Raw genomic sequence first — 11,780 nt, 5'->3', positions numbered from 1 at the left:
TATATCATACTACCTTTAAAAGTACGAGTTCGGAAAATCTTTCTATAGTCAATATTACCCTTAATTTTTTTAATATTACATTATTATCCTCATCTATTCTAATTATCCTATCTTCTTTAAATTAGTAACCAAATGATTTATTCTATTCATAATGAGGCTTAACATGTTATTAGATAAAATTGATATGTTTTCATATAATTCAAATCCTTTACTTATTTTAGTTCGTAGAGAAATCTAAAAAACATATGCTAGCCAACACCTAAACGTTTTTTGACTTCGTAAAAAATATTCTCTAAGTTTTTTAAATTACAAAAATGCCCTTACAAATTCAAAATTTTATTAAAGCATCTTAAAAAGTATAAATTTTACTTATCTCAATTTAGTGAGAAATCTCAAAAACATATGCTGACTAGAAACTAAAAGTTTTTTGACTTCAGAGAAAATATATTGTAAGTTTTAAAAATTATAAAAATACCCCTAAAAATTTAAAACTTATAAAAAAACCTTGAAAATTTTAAACCTATAAACATACTAAAAACTACAAATAACACAAATAACCCCCAAAAATTTATGGAATTTACAATACACACTCTGAACTTTTTACAAATTGTAAAATTTATAAAAATCCTGATAATTTCTAACCTATCAGTACATTAAAATATAAGAATTCTAAATATCCCCTACATAATTTATAATTTATAAAAAAACACCCTTAAAGTTTTAAAATTACAAACAAACATTTAAAATTCAAAATTTACAAAAAACACCCTGAAAATTTCAAATTTATTAGTGAATTGAAAGCATATGAATTATAAATAGTCTATAAATAATTTACAATCTATAGAAAAAGCCTATAAGTTTAAAAAATTATAAAAAATCTTACATTTTATAATTTATAAAAAAAACACCATGAGAATTTCTAACCTATAGACACTAAAATGAATATGCAAAATTACTATCAAGCCCTAGAAAAATAAAATTTTGTAAAAAATAGCATACACCTTTTAAAAGTATAGGTTTAGAAAAAAAATTTTATGTTAAATATTACTCATAACTTTTTTGAAAAGAACATAAGTAATTGAAAATCTATTAAATTTAAAATTTACAAAAAAACACCCTTAAAGTTTAGTACATTGCAAATTACCCCTCCAAAGTTTGAAAATTTTCAATGATTTTTTATAATTCCTTAATTTCAATGTAATGTTTAATAGTTTTGTGTATTTATAAATTACAAATTTTAGGGTGTTTTTTACACTTTTTAAAACTTTTGAGGGTGTTTATTTTATAGTTTTCTAAATTTTCATTGTGTTTTCAGTGTAATGCACATATACATCAATTAATGATGATATTGAAGAATAAGTCGTTCTTAAGATTATTAGACCATACTTAAGTGTGCACATCACTATTCCTAGATAGTATAGTTTATATATCCAAAAATTTTCAGATAATCTATATAGTGGTTAAAAATATTTTGACTTTAATGTAGTATTTTTAACAAATTATATTTAATATGAACCCACCATATAATTTTGACTGTGATCATCATAATTTTAATACGTTTGATTGATTGACTATATACGTATATAGACCATAGATTACTTTACTTTCTCACATAAGCTAATATTTGGTGCTTAATAATTTAAATTATTACTTTTAAATTTAACATAAAGAGGAGCTCTAATAACATTTATTTATTTACCTACAGCATAATACATTCTTAATTCCTATTTTTTGCTGGAGATTTATTCCATAGTTACGCGTATCAAATTAGTAACTAAAATAATAATTATTTATATTTAAATTAGGATGATTGTAGTTGGTTACTCACTATAAAATTTTTATGAAGATATATACCTTACTTTCTATAGCTATCTGCACTGCCTATGTATATTTTATAAATTAGTTCTTAATTTGACATATTAAATTATTTTTATTTGTAGAAATTTCTTTTTTGACTTTTAGACTGTGTAATCACTATATCACCATTCCAGCATAGAAATGAGCTCACTCTAAATAACTTCAAGCTAATGTTTGAGTTGCATTGAAGTATATATTATTGCTACTATGTGTATATATTTTTTAAGAAAATCATGTCAACACTTTTTCAATAGAAGAGAATATTCTAACCTCTGATATTATAAAAACTAAATATAGCTAATTGAATGATTAGCAAAAGAGAACTTACATCAGAAAAGTGTGAATAATAAGATAAAAAGGAAAGGTACTGACATTGCAAACAGTACTACAAATAGCAAACTATAATGTAAAGTTAACCTATTTTGTGGAGCCCAACTACTGGCTATAAGCATTGAGGTTTCCATATATATACTTTATAATTTATTAAAAAGGGTCATATAATCTTATATAATAAAATTGATTTAATATTGAATAGTAAAATCGTTGTAATAATATCATTATTAGGAAAAAAATTTCATAAATCGATATGTTATTTACGATATATAAGCTATGCACTCCAAATTTTTGTGTATTTAATATAGAGCCAAAAAGTTTGAATACGAGTCTCTAACATGTTGCTCTCACAACAATAAAATCCATTTAGGAGATATGGATATTTCAGATGAGTTATGTATCCTATATACAATATAATCACCCTAAGCAAGTGAGTTATAATATCACTTTTCAGTCACATCGTTTGGGGTAAGATTTGATAGGGACCTTGCATCAAAGAAAAAAGAAAGTTTTATATTTAGAGCACATGACGAAATATATCATAATCTCCATGTTCTAATTTCGTAAGAAAATAATTCTTCATACTTTCAGTTTTACTTCTATGATACAGAGAATGGCCTATAAAATTGAAAGAGAATATTAGATAATATAAATATGAGTGAAACATCAACTAAAAGTTAACGTGAATATGAGTCAAACCACAACTAAAATTTTAATGGACATATTGCAAGTAAATTCATATGTAAAATCCCTTTACGAATTGAATGACCACCCATCGTTTGAAGACTTCAAGATACTAATAAATAGATATGTTGCACTAGATTAATGTGTTTATAACTCACAAATAGTAGATCACGTGGCCACAGTCTGGATTGAAGGAAACAATGACAAAATTTTATTTAAGAGAATTATTGAGTTGATGATCAATCCCACAAAAAACTTTGTTTTCTTTTTTACTCTATTTTTATCAATTTAAATAACCATGATATTCAACCACGTGCATTGCACATGCATCTCAACTAGTGTGTGTGTGTGTGTGTGTGTGTCTATATATATATATGAGCTTATGTCAATGGATAAAAAAGTTGATGGATGATTTTTGCTTATCCTTTTAAATTAGTTGGGGGTTTACAAATGCTGAAAGTTCTTGAGGATTTAGTGCAATTTATCCTATATATTTCAGATACTATGCATACATGGATGCTCAAAGTTGGATCAAGTTGAGATGCAAAGAAAGAAATAATTCCATTCTTCCTGTTACATAAATCATGGTATAGTTCTCGAAGTAGACATGGCTGTTGGGAAATTACTCAGATTTCCCAAACACCAGACTTAACAGAAAGCAAAATAAATGCGCAACTAAGAGAACACATAAATTTAACGTGGTTCGACATAAAATTGTCTACGTCCTTGGGTTGCTGCAGATCTTTCACTAAGGGGAGAAAAATTTACAATCACTCATAAATACTCACAACCCAAATTTCACTCTGAAAAATTGCTCTCAATTTTTCTCACTGAGTACTCTTCTCTCAGCCTCTCTTTCTCCCTTACTAAATAAGATTCAGAAGCTGATTTGATGATGGGTTAAGGGAAGAGGGGTGGGGGTCGTGGGGGTTTATAGCCTGAGTACTCCTTTTTCTTCCTGCCATTTGACAAATGCATCGTCCTTTGCTTCCCTCTTTCAAAATTTCCGGCCTCTTTACATCATTTGTCAACAAATGGGGCAGCTCATTTATTTCATGGGGCGACTACTTTTTCAGTGCAGCCTTATTTGACTAACAATCTCCCACTTGAAGACTAATTTTAATCTGTCTTCACATCTCGATCTATGCAGCAGCTCTTCCCTAGTCTTGATATTATTGCAGGCCAACCGAAGCTAAACACAGCTTCAGTTTATCAGTAGTCATCGTCTTTGTCAGCATGTTTGTCGGATTTTAAGCTCCACTGATCTTTTCAAGCTTCAAAATTCCATCTTCCAGAAGTGACCGGATAAAATGATTTTCAAGCTTCAAAATTCCATCTTCCAGAAGTGACCGGATAAAATGATACCGCATCTGTATGTGCTTTGTTCTGGAATGAAAAGACCAGAAGTGACCGGATAAAATGATACCGCATCTGTATGTGCTTTGTTCTGGAATGAAAAGACGGATTCTTTGCTAGATGAATAGCACTTTGACTATCGCAATATAAGACATTGTCTTCTTGTTTCTTGCCTAACTCATCCAAGAAACTTTGAAGCCAAACCATTTCCTTGATGGCTTCTGTAACAACGACATATTCTGCTTGCATTGTGGAGAGAGCAACTATTTTTTACAGTTGAGAAACCCAACTCACTGTAATACCTTCTAGAGTATAGACATACCTTGTAGTGCTCTTTCTGATATCAACATTTCCTGCTAAATCAACATCCACATAACCTGTTAGTATTGTATCTCCACATTTGAAACAAAGTGTTTTACCTGTGGTGCCCCGTAGATATCTGAGGATCCATTTGACTGCTTCCCAATGTACCTTGCCCGAATCATTCATGTACCTGCTAACAGATCCTACTGCTTGAGCAATATCTGGTCTTGTACAAACTATGGCATACATCAGACTTTCAATTGCTGAGGCGTACGGGAGCTTCGCCATGTGTGCACGCTCTTGACTGTTCTTTGGAAAGTCTGAAATGAACACCTAAAGGTGTACTCACTGGTTTAGCATCTTGCATATTGAACCTAGAGAGTATTTTATTGATGTACTCAGTCTGTGATAACATCAAAGTCCCAGACTTCGTGTCTCTCTTGATCCTCATTCCAAGAATCGGTTTTGTTGGCACCAAGATCTTTCATTGCGAACTGCTTTGATAATTTTTGCTTTAAATTTATAATCTCTTACAGATCTGAACCTACAACGAGCATGTCATCAACGTATAACAATAAAATAATAAAGCTATTGTCAAACATTTTGAGATAACAACAATGATCTGCTTGGCATCTTGTGAAACCGTTGTTGTTCATAAATCTGTCAAACTTCTTGTACCACTGCCTGGAAGCTTGTTTTAATCCATACAAGCTCTTTTTCAACCAGCATACTAGATTTTCCTTGCCTGCCTTTATGAAGCCTTCTGGTTGCTTCATATAAATCTCCTCCTCCAAATCACCAAGAAGGAAAGCTGTTTTTACATCTAACTGTTCAAGATGTAAATTCTCAGCAACTATAATTTTCAACACCAGTCTGATTGTAGTCAGTTTTACGACCGGAGAGAAAATTTCATTGTAGTCAATACCTTCCTTTTGCTAAAAACCTTTAACAACCAATCTTGCCTTGTAGCGCTTGTTCCCATCATACTCTTCTTTGATCCTGTAAATCCACTTGTTGCGAAGAGCTTTCTTACCTGGTGGTAATTCAGCTAAGTCCCACGTCTGATTTGACATAAGCGAGTCCATCTCATCTTGTACAGCAGACTCCCACTTGACTGAATCCTCCACCTGCATTCCTTCATCATAACACTCTGGTTCACCACTGTTAGTCAGCAACAAGTAGTGCAAAGAAGGCAAATAACGCTGGGTTGGCTTAGGAATTCTGGAGGAGCGTCTCACTTCTGGCGTACTTGGTTCTTCTTGAACTTCTTTAGGACTGTTCTGAACATCATTTTGAGAAATCTCCTCAAATTCAGCAAATCCCTTTATTTCAGCTTTTGTACTGGAGCTACTTGATTCTGCAATTGATCTGTTCTTATACACCACATTCTCATTGAATATGACATCTCTGTTTCTGATAATCTTCCGATTTTCATAATCCCAAAACCGGTAACCGAACTCATCATCACCATAACCAACAAAAACACATTTGTTAGATTTGGCATCAAGTTTACTTCTTTCAGCAGAATCTATGTGTACATAAGAGATGCAACCAGAAATTCTTAAATGCGAAAGGTTTACCTCTTTTCTGCTCTAAGCTTCTTCCGATATTCCACCGTCCAAGGGAACTGAGGGCCCGCAGTTGATTAGGTAGGTTACGGTATTGATAGCTTCAGCCCATAGGAACTTGGGCAAGCCGACATGTATCATCATGCTTCTGACACGTTCATTCAAAGTCCTGTTCATGCTCTCCGCTACACCATTCTGCTGTGGTGTCATGGGAACTATTTTCTCCATCTTGATCCCGCTGTTTGCGCAAAATTTTTTAAATCTACAGTCTTCGTATTCTCCTCTATTATCTGACATCAACCGCTTTATATTCAAACCAGTTTTATTTTCCACCATGACCTTCCATTTTCTGAAGGTATCAAAGACTTCTGATTTCTTCTTCAGAAAATAGACACACACCTTCCTTGTAGAATCATCAATGAATGTGACATAGTACAGTGAGCCTGCAAGAGATGAAACTGGAGATGGCCCCTATACGTTGGTATGAACCAACTCTAACTTTTCTTCCTTGGGTGTCTTGCCAATCTTTGTAAAACTGACTTTCTTCTGTTTGTCAAAGATGCAATCCTCGCATAGGCCAACATCTACATTCTTCAGATCCGGCAGCTTTCCTTTTGACAGAAGTGTCTTCATCCCTTTCAGGCTCATATGGCCAAGCCTTTGGTACCATAGGTTTGATTTTTCATCTGCATCTGTTACTGCAACAATATTCTCTAAGTTTGAGGTTACATAGAGAGTACCAGTTTTCTTAACTCGAGCAATGACGAGTTTTCCTTCGGTAATCTTTCATTCATGACCTAAGAAGGTTGTACAGTAACCCTCTCCATCAAGTTTTCCCACAGAGATCAAATTTCTTCTAAGGTCAGTAATATGTCTCACTCCTTGCAACTTCCATGTGGTATGATTTGGCAATTTTAATTGGATGTCTCCCTTGCCAACAGTCTTCACGGTTTCATCATCTGCTAGATGTATCTTTTCGAAATCACTGCTAACATAGTTCTCCATGATTTCTCGGCATGGGGTGGAATGGAAGGATGCCAATGAATCAAGAATCTATGATTCAATCAGACTGTTGACGCTTAGAACCATAGCATCACCTCCTTCTTCGTTCACGTTGGTAGACTTCTGTGCGCCGATATTTTTCTTCAATGCCCGACACTCCCTCTTGAAATGACCCTTCTTGTCACAATTGTAGCAATTGAAATCTTTCTTTCCCGATCTAGATTTGCTCCTTCTAGATTTTGATCTGTCGTGATTTGAACTTCTTTCTGAAGTCTTCCCCTAGACTCCGTGTGTAAAGCTAAGGAGGTTGAAGCTTCACCCGATTCTCTCCGCCGAATTTCTTCACTAAGAACCAGATCATGAACGTTATCGAACTTCAACTTGTTGCTTCCCGATGAGCTACTCATAGTCGTGACTGTAGCGTTCCAGCTTTCTGGTAGGGAAGACAAAATGATCAACGCTCGAACTTCCTCATCAAACTCAATCCCAACTGAACTCAATTGGGTTGTGACTATGTTGAGTTCATTGAGATGTTGAGCTACCGATGCGCCTTCCGTCATTCGCAAATTGAACAGCCGCCTTATCAAGTGAACTTTATTTGAGGCAGAAGGCTTCTCATACATGCTGCAGAGAGCCGCCACAAGACCCGTCGTGGTCTTTTTCTTTGCTATGTTGAAAGCAATGTTACAAGATAACGTCAATCGGATAACTCCAAGGGCTTGTCTGTCAAGGAGAGCCCACTCTTCATCCTTCATGTCATCCGGCTTTTTTCCTGAGAGAGGTTGATACAGCTTCTTCTGATACAAATAATCTTCTATCTGCATCTTCCAAAAGCCGAAGTCTGCACCATCGAACTTCTCAATTTTCACCTTTCCTTCGCCTGCAGTCATCGCTCCCACTCGAATCTGACTTCCTCTGGATCGTTTCTGACAATTTCTGTGAACCGCCTGTAGGCGTCAAAAATTACCTATGGGTCCCCGAACACAGTTCGAGACGGAGAGAAGACGATGAACGTCATTATCCGAGTCAAGGAAGATTATCCGACGCCGATAAACGCATGAATCGAATCGGTGAACCGTTAACGACATAGCAACAAACTACCGGAATGGCCACCGCCAAGTGGTCCGCATGCTCATCGGCCACCAGAATGACAAACCAAGTGGCCCACGTGCTCACCGGCCACTGCCAAGTAGCCCGCACGCTCATCGACCACCAGAACAACAAACCAAGTAGCCCGTATGCTCACCGGCCACCGCCAAGTGGCCCGCACGCTCATCGGCCACCGGAACAGCAAACCAAGTGGCCCGTACTCTCACCGGCCATCTCCAAGTTAACGAAACGTATAAAGCGAATCAGTGAAGTGTACAAGTCAACAAAACGACGAAATGCGTGTAATGGCAAAACAAGTCCACACCGAACGAACCGAAAAAGCCTCTGGCGGCCAAAATCGCGTTAAAAAGACGAGGATAAAGCCAATGGCTCCCGAGCCACCAAATGGTGGCTCGCGCAGTCCTGAGCCTTAAACGCGTTTTCGACGGTTTTTAAGTGGTTTTTACGGGATTTATTCGTTCCAGAGGTTCCCAACTGACTTGAATCTCTACACATGGTTAGGCCGTTGTTAACTGAGAATAAGGTCAAATCATTCATTCTTATCCAAATACCTCGCATCCCGAGCCCTATAAATACAAGCCTAGGGCTTGCGAGGTGCTGTCGAATTACAGAGCCAAAAGCCACGAATTTCAGAGAGGGTTGGCTAGATCTTAGCGATTTCCTGCGCAAAAAGAGTGGATTTCGAGAGATCTGATGCATGTTCCCCCTTTCCTCCGGATCAAGCTTGGTTTTGATCTCGAGAAGAGTCGTAATCTCGCTTGGTCGAGATTATCACTTCTGCGATTACTTCTTTTGTGAAGTAAGAGCTTTGAATAATCACTTTGTCAACCGGATCTGATCCGCGATGGTCCACGGACTAACGTGTCCCCGACACAGGCAAAGATCCCACGCAAGCAACGGATGATAAACGTCATCTGCGTTTGTTTTAAGAGAAAGTTATCATCTTTTTATTTTATTTGTGTAAGAGAAGTCTTATAAAAAGGCTCACTCTTTTGAACTTGTTGTAAGTCGATAAATGATTGTAATGAGTTCCCAAATAATAAAATCAACTTTCACCGCAAACACCACCGTGTATTAAAACACCTCTGCCGACAAGTCGGTACCGTCGACAAAATTTTACTATTCACGAAATTCAATATTCATGTGAATAGTAATCTCACAGAAAAATTAACAGACGTCACAACCGGAGCTCTGATACCAGTTGTTAGAAAATTACTCAGATTTCCCAAACACTAGATTTAAGAGAAAGCGAAATAAATGCGCAAATAAGAGGATACAAATTTAACGTGGTTCGGCACAAAATTGCCTACGTCCACAGGCTGCTGCAAATCTTTCACTAAGGGGAAAAAAATTACAATCACTCACAAATACTTACAACCCAAATTTCACTCTGAAAAATTGCTCTTAATTTTTCTCACTGAGTACTCTTCTCCAGCCTCTCTTTCTCTCTTACTAAATAAGATTCAGAAGCTGATTTGATGATGGGTTAAGGGAAGAGGGGTGAGGGTTTTATAGCTTGAGTACTCCTTTTTCTTCCTGCCATTTGACAAATGCATCGTCATTTGCTTCCCTCTTTCAAAATTCCCGGCCTCTTTACATCATTTGTCAACAAATGGGGGCAGCTCATTTATTTTATGGGGCGGCTACTTTTTCGGTGCAGCCTTATTTGACTAACAATGGCTTCGTTGCGAACATGTTTCACTCTCTTCTTGTACTCTTTTTCTAGTGAAACAATCGATACTTGTAGATTTGAACTTAATTCAAACTTATCTTTTATATAGGGACTCTATGAATCACAATGGTCTCAATAGTCATGCTAGGCCCAAATCCTAACAATACACCTCATTCGAATCCCTCTCCCGTCTTGCCTGCCCCTCCTCCAAAGATCTCCTCCTCGTCTCATCAAGTATGTAGAGCACGCATGCACTGACCATGTTCCCATACTCCGACAGTACATGCCCGGTTGCTCAAAACTTTCAGGGCAAAAGCTCAGCTTCACCTCCACTTCATCCAATATCGTCCGACTACCTTAGTGTGGAATCCAAAATAGAAAGTTCCCATCAGAAGGTAATCCCACTGGCTCGAAAGTTGATGGGATAGGGTGCTAAACCATATCCGTAACCGAGGAAATATTCGTAATAGTATCCATTAGGATACGAATATGGTTACTCAAATCTATAACTGATAGGACATGGTTACAAACATGGTTTTATAGTGAAATATCCGGATCCGTATCCGAAATATCCGAATACATATTAGTCATACTCTTACGACAATTTTAATTCTTAAATTATGGATTTGTAGTTAATTTTGATGATGAAGATGTCTAATCTTAGCTTTTCAGTTATAATGACCACATTAACGAACTCTTTTGTATCGCATGAACTATGTTTTTCTCAATACTATCTAGTTTTCTCATATCCGTTTTGTATCCGCACGCATATCCGCTTATAAATCCACATGTATATGCGTAGCCGTATCCGATTTTAGCAGATATGGATTTGAATTTTGCTTACCGAGGTATATCTGTATCCGTATCCATATCCGAGATGGGTAAGCAGATATGTATATGATAAGTATCATATCCGAGCCGTATCCGGACCGAATGCATCCCTAGATGGCAGCCAACATGCCGACCATCTTCCTGTATGTTTTCCCTTTCACTGCATCAGTTACATGTGAATGAATACATATCAACAGAAGTGAGTAGCTATTAACTGCGGTACAGGTTTAAACATCTTGGAAAGCTGAACAAGTTAGTATGTTTTCCCTTTCACTGCCTCAGCTACATGTGAATGAAAACATATCCACAGAAGTGAATAGCCATTAACTGCAGTACAGGTTTAAATATCTTGGAAAGCTGAACAAGTTAGTTTGTTTTCCCTTTCACTGCCTCAATAACATGTGAATGAACACGTATCCACAGAAGTGAGTAGCTATTAACTGCAGTACAGGTTTAAATACCTTGGAAAGCTGAACAAGGTAGACCGATGTTCTATTTTCATGTTAAGAAGACTGAGATGGGCGAGTTCCTGGAAAATTTACATTAAAAAATGAATGAAATCTCAATCAATTGATTACTTTTTTGTGTGAGCTATTGCAAACCACCATAACCATCATATTATGTTCATGGATCTTCTATTGATGTATTAGTATGGTCATATATAATGTTTACCATGACTTTTTCCCCTGAAGGTAGAACCTATTATGTTATTAACCTAAAGTAAGAAAAATGCTTACTGGTGCTGAAATTGATGTGAGAACAATTTTCTTAAAAAATGGATTTTTGTTACATGATTGTAAAACACTCAGGGTGGCTTTAGGGGGCATGGACATGATACGCATAGGGGGATGTCAATCCTGAACACTGGAATTTTCGCTCTATTTGTTTGTGGAGAACCAGCATTCACAATAACCATAAGTTAAACGTGTGCTGCCGTTGCCGATGGGGGGGGGCTGGGCGTCCGGTCTTTACTGCATTGCCATGGTTATCCTTTGCCACTGCGCCAATGGTTGTTTTAGGGCAGTGTTCATAGCTTCCCCCAGACAGGCCAACAGGTCACATTC

This window comes from Asparagus officinalis, chromosome 3, assembly GCF_001876935.1.
Source record: "Asparagus officinalis chromosome 3, Aspof.V1, whole genome shotgun sequence".
In the NCBI taxonomy this organism is placed as follows: Eukaryota; Viridiplantae; Streptophyta; class Magnoliopsida; order Asparagales; family Asparagaceae; genus Asparagus; species Asparagus officinalis.
This window is presented reverse-complemented; position numbering follows the sequence as displayed.